The sequence below is a fragment of the Tenrec ecaudatus genome, chromosome X (assembly GCF_050624435.1).
Source record: "Tenrec ecaudatus isolate mTenEca1 chromosome X, mTenEca1.hap1, whole genome shotgun sequence".
Classification (NCBI taxonomy): Eukaryota; Metazoa; Chordata; class Mammalia; order Afrosoricida; family Tenrecidae; genus Tenrec; species Tenrec ecaudatus.
In genome coordinates this window covers 14840402-14846660 of record NC_134548.1, presented here as the reverse complement: position 1 = coordinate 14846660, position 6259 = coordinate 14840402, and the positions used below count along the sequence as shown (strand labels likewise).

General features: G+C 42.3%; 1 non-coding gene across 1 annotated transcript; it reads right to left on the bottom strand.

Annotated features, from left to right (window-relative positions):
* Nucleotides 1–214: 214 nt before the first annotated feature.
* TRNAV-UAC (transfer RNA valine (anticodon UAC)) lies at nt 215–287 on the bottom strand. The gene has a single exon. It is a non-coding gene; the product is annotated as a tRNA-Val (tRNA).
* Nucleotides 288–6259: the final 5972 nt, after the last annotated feature.

Below are 6259 nucleotides of genomic sequence, written 5' to 3'. Positions count from 1 at the left end.
ATCTCCTAACCTAGGCGGTGTGATTGTAAAGAAACTCTTCGCCGTGGGCTCTGTAACTTATTAAGATCATGTAAGTCTCCTAGGGTTTCCAGTTGTAAATTTGTGTGGGAGCAAATTGTCTCCTGTTTCTCTTGGTAAGCGCCTGGTGAGTTTGAACCACTGATCTTTGGGATAGGTTTAAGGTACTTAAAACCCCAAAACAAAATTCCTGCCATGGTTCCACTGGGGCTCGAACCCAGGACCTTCTGCGTGTAAAGCAGACGTGATAACCACTACACTATGGAACCCTGACACTTCCAGGTTGCTCTCCTGAATAGAGAGAAGACTACCCTGAATGAGTTTCTTCCAAGCTGCAAGAATAACTTCACAGTTATCTCCCACTGCCATCTAGTGTCCAAAATCGTCAAGCATCCTAAATGATCGTTTACCGGATGTTTTTCTAAAAGTAGTCAATTCCTTGCTGTCTTTTGTAATAAACTGTGGTTCTATGTAAGTAAAGCATTTTATCTATCTATCTATCTATCTATCTATCTATCTATCTATCTATCTATCTATCTATCTATCTATCTATCTATCTAGTTGCTATTCTTCATACAATGTAAGTAAAGCATTTTAAACGCCTAAAAATACTTTAGGAGAATTAAGTCAATATGGAAAATGTTTCTCTTAGCATGTTCATTTGAAAGGTGCCAGAAATGATGTTTTCATTCAATTAGATTTTCAGTCCACCAATGTATTCTTATTTAGAGTATCTGCAGAAGCACTGGAAGTGAATCTCCCTCCTTCCCCCAGCGCCCTTTGTAACACATACCAAATTTGCAATGAAACTATTTTCACACCTTTTGTTTTTTTTAATCCTCCATCTTTACCCATAGGACTCAGACCTAGGTCCAAGGGAGTGAAGCCACAAGATAGGAATAACCAATCCCTTTCTGGGGGGTTCCGCCTCATAGCGAAGGCTCTGTCACTGTGCAGAGTTTGACTTTCTAGTCCTAGAAGCCAAGTTCATTCCCAAGAACCTCCTCAAGTCATGTCTGAATCCAAGCCCTTTCCATGGCAAGAATCAGAAAACTAACTCAACTGGCTTAAGCAAAAAGGGAAATGTATAGGCTGTGTAAGCAACTCTGGTTATGCATTGAGCCGCTAACCCAATGATGTGCAGTTTGGATCCATTAGGTGCTGGGAGGGAGACAGATGAGGCTGCCAACTCCTATAAAGATGTACAGTCTCAGAAACCCACCAGGGCAGTTCTACTGTGCCTTATAGGGTCACTGTGTGGAAATAGATTTGATGGCAGTAAGTCTGGAGATTGTGTTTTTTTAAACGTTTAATTAGGGGCTCATACAACTCTTACCACAATCCATACATATATCAATTGTGTAAAGCACATCTGTACATTCATTGCCCTCATCATTTTCAAAGCATTTGCTCTCCACGTAAGCCCTTGGAATAAGGTTCTTTTCGTTTCCCCCCCTTCCTGCTCCCCACTCCCACATGAGTCCTTGATAATTTATAAATTATTATTTTGTCATATCTTGCCCTGTCCGACGTCTCCCTTAACCCCCTTTTCCATTGTCCGTCCCCCAGGGAGGAGGTCACATGTAGATCCCTATAATCAGTTCCCTCTTTCCAACCCACTCTCCCTCTACCCTCCCAGTATTGCCACTCACACCCCTGGTCCTGAAGGTATCATCTTCCCTGGATTCTCTGTGCTTCCAGCTCCTATATGAACCAGTGTACATCCTCTAGTCTAGCCAGACTTGCAAGGTAGAATTTGGATCATGATAGTGGGGGGTGGGGTTGTGTTTTATTCGCCTGTGTTACTGGAAAAATCCACGGGTGAATTTCAGGCATGGAGGATTCCTCAACAATGTTGTCGTTTCGTTCTGTTTCCAACTCTTAACTCTGCTTTTTTTCTCCATCTGGCCTCATTCTCTCCCAGTATATAAGGGCTTCTACCATGTGCTAGGAATGAGATCACCACAAGCCTTCAGGCTTGAGATCCAAGGAAAATGAGAGAGGCTCACTCCCAGCCCCTTATCAACAAATCAACTTGCGGGTCATATGGCCATCCCTTGAACAAATCATTGGCCACAAAGAGAGGTTATGATGATTGGGGGCTGGGTGTGTGTGTGTGTCATGTGTGATGTCCTCTAGGAGCCCAGCTTGCCCAGTGGTTAAACACTCATTGCAAAGTGAAAGATCTCTTCAAACCCAGCAGTTGCCCCATGAGAGAAAAATGTGACAAGCTGCTTCTGTAATTATGACAGCCCTGAAAAGCCTACAGAGCCATTGTACTATTCTCTAGGGTGCTATGAGTTGGAATCAATTCAATAGAAATAGGTTGCTTTCTTTTGTTTCCGATGTCCTCACCCAGGGACCAATGGAATAAGGCAGGTGCGATGGCATGGGCTTCTGACTCGAGGTCATAACCCGCACTGCAGCTTCCTCTTTGCTCTCTTCTTGCCCCACACACAGAGGGAAGTATGTATCCACCTGTGCCCCAAGGCAAAGCCCAGGTGGCCAGGAGCCGAGATCTCTTGTTAGAAGCCATGTAAGTGGGCCCACTTAGAAGCAGATTGGCCAGCTTCCATCAGGCCTTCAAATGATTCCAGTCTCCATGGCCTCTGGACTATCACCTGCAGCCAGAACCACCCAGCTAAGCCACTTCCCAATTCCAGATCCAGAAATTATGGAATAAGTATTTTCAGTTTGAAACTAGTGTGTTCCCCACTCAAGGAGCTCTGGTGGTAGCATTGAGTTTCTAACTGAAAGGTTGGCAGTTAAAAACCAGCACCTGCTCTGTGGGAGAAAGATGAGGATTTCTATTCCTGTAAAGATTTGTAGTCTCATAAATCCACAGAGCAAGGCCTTGACCTAGAGAGTCTCTATGAGTGGGAATGAACTGGATGTCAGTGAAGAGTTTTGAGATGTCCCCGGTTGTTTGCAAGTAGGTTACTAAGTCTTTTTTCCAACGCATCTCTGAGTGGATCCGAGAATGCCAGCTTTTGGGCTAGCAGTTGGCTGACTCCAAGCTAGTAAAATATGAGGTTAGTTGTTCTACAGAAGTAGGTAACTCCTATATTTGCCAATTTTTGTGACCAGGAAAACCAGGTGATACAATCAGAAGCCCCACTAGAGCCAGATAGAATGGTTCTCAAAGGAAATCTGAGATGCTAATAGCAGAAGAGATATCTAACTGAGCCTTAAAAAGAGGCTGGACAGGCTGAAGAAACAGCTGTTATCTAGAGTCACCCATACTTGAACAGTGAACAATAGCTGTTAACTAGAGGAGCTCATGCTTGTACAATAAAGGTTTCAGTAGACTGCCAGTCCTCCTAACATGCCCAGATGGATCTGAAGCTCAGCAATGAACTGAGCCCACAATATAGATACTTCTTCTACTACTAGATAATTAGTAGTAGTATGCTATAGTGCAGTAGTGGTTACTGTTGTTGTTGTTGTTGTTGTTAAGTGTCATCAAGTTGGCTCAGATTCATAGCAACCATGTGCACAACAGAATGAAACACTGCACAGTCCTGTGCCATCCTCATAAACACTCCTATGTCTGAGCCCATTGTTCCAGCCACTGTGTCAGTTCATCTCCTTCAGGGCTTTGCTCTTTATCACCACCCCTCCACTTTACCAAACATGATGTCCTTCTCCAGGGACTGGTCTCTCCTGACAATATGTCCAAAGTATGTATGCTAGTCTGGGTAGACTAGAAAAACAAATCCTAAGAAACTCATATGTATATAAGAGAGAATATTATATAAAAGGTACGTGTACATTAAGAAAGCAGCCCAACCCAGTGCTGTCCAAGCCCATAAGTCCAACATTAGCCCATATGTCCAACACCAATTTGCAGTCCTCCTCAATCTCACAAAACACACACAATGATGCCAAATGCAGGGAAAAAATCCAAATCAGTGAGCGCGTAAGCATCTCAGAGCTGGCCAGGTTCTCCATGCGGCTGCTCCAGCACCCAAGGCTGCATCAGGGTAGGGCCATGTGGCTTCTCCTCAGGGATGTCTTACAGGAAGGGTAAGCCAGCTGAAGCAGGGAACTGGCTAAGGCAGCTGCACTCTGATCCGACCACCAGAGAGCAAGAGACCTGAAAACTAGAAAGGTGAAGCTTACCGAGCCATTTCTCTCTTTGCCCTTCAATTAATCCCACATGTGTTTATCAGCCAGGTTGGCACAATAAACTCTATCTCCATATGTAAGACAAAGTCTTGTCATCCTTTTCTCTAAGGAGCATTCTGGCCTTACTTCTTCCAAGGCAGATTGGTTTGTCTTTTCATGGTACTTTCAATATTCTTCTCCAGTTCCATAATTTAAATGCATCGATTCTTCTGTGGTCTTCCTTATTCAGTGTCCAACTTTCACATGCATATAAGGCAATGGAAAATACTATGCTTGGGTCAGTCGCACCTTAGTCCTCAAAGAAGCACCCTTGTTCTTCAATATTCTAAAGAGTCTTGTACAGGAGATTTACCTAATGCAATGTCTTTTGATCTCTTGACTGTAGGGACTACAGTAGTAGTGGTAAAGTAGAGGGACTAGTAGTAGCCACAGCAGTGGCAGCGGTTAATTGTCATGTATATAAAATTATTCCCTGTCCTAATTTTCCCTAGTACCACAGGATTAGGCTTTGGTGCCAGCTGTGTGACCTTGAGAAATTTATTTAAACTAAGACTCATGACTCAATCTGTATGTTGAGCAAATAATCCAAGAAGCTAGAGCATATGAATAAGAATATCACATTAGGATTGGAGGAAGGCTAATTCACAGCCTGTGAGGACACAACTTTGCTTGCTCTAAGTAAGAAGGACATAAAGCAATTGGCAATGAACATCTAGGAGACACCCTAGACCTGCGATAGCTTGGAGACAGTGAATAACAAGCTCTTCAAGACTGCAATAAAAAGTGGTCTCTAAGAAAACGATATTGCAAAAAACTGATAAAGAAACAGAATGAAACAAGTGAAAATGTCAAACAGGTTGAACCTGTAAATGTCATGGTAGAAAAAGAACTGGGAATCTGAAGACAATTGAGATCAGTGGTTCTCAACCTTCCTAATGCCGCAACCCTTTAATAGAGTTCTTCATGTTGTGGTGACCCCCAAGCATAAAATTATTTTCATTGCTACTTCATCACTGTCATTTTGCTACTGTGAGAATCGGTGACCCCTGTAAAAGGGTCATTAGACCCTCAAAGCGGTCCTAGATCTACAGGTTGAGAACAGCTGATTTAGATGGTCCAAACTTAATGGAAGCCTTTTTCAGTTCTCAAACATCTTGTAAAGAAAAAGATGGTACCAAAAGGAAGTCTTTATCTGACAGTGAATCTGAGGACAGCAAATCCAAGAAGAACAAAGATGCGGCTAACAACCCAAGGGGCCAGAAGTCGTGATCCTGAACCAATAGTTAGGGCCACAGCCAGCTGGCCAGCTGTGGGGAATTCATGTTTCTCATGAAATGGAAAAACTCACACGAGGCAGGCTTGGTGGTGGTCAAGGAGACAAACAGGAAAGGCCCTACGAATTGTAATTGCATTTGATGGAGACTAACTTGGTATTCTTGTCCAGAAGATGAATCTCAAGATTTGTTTGCATTGCTATATGTGTGTGTGTGTATAATTTGGGTCTTAGGTTGTTTTTCTTTTGATTCAGATTATTAGTGTGACGAATAACTACATTCTAATGGAAATCACATTTGATATGATGGTTTTGAAGTAGTATTAGGGGTCATTTGTTGTTGCATCAACACTGGTGACTGAACAAATACAGCTTTCTGTAGTTGTTTCATTTGTCAGAAAAGAACATTTGATACAATGGCATATTATTTGCTCTGCATTCGAAAATAGTTTTTCCCAAATATTGGGAAGTTCTACTTAGTCATTACTGACTCAGAACATATTTAATCCATAATGTATGCCGAAGGACCATTCGGGGATTTTTAGTTGGTTGTGTGTGTGTGTGTGCATGCATAAGTATGCATGTAGCATGAATTTTCCATTCACCAAAATTATTCTGAACCAAAATCGCATTTACATCCCTGTTGGTACAGGGATGCTATGCTTCTGAGCAACTCAAGAAGTGGATCGCCTCAAGTAAAATAGGAAGGGGAACTTATAAGCCAATGGCTTTCCAATCAAATAAGTGATCCAGTAATTAATTAAATAACTTGAAAAAGTCTATCCAAATCCATACCTATAGAAACATATAAATGAAATTCTATTTGCAAAATCCCTTGAA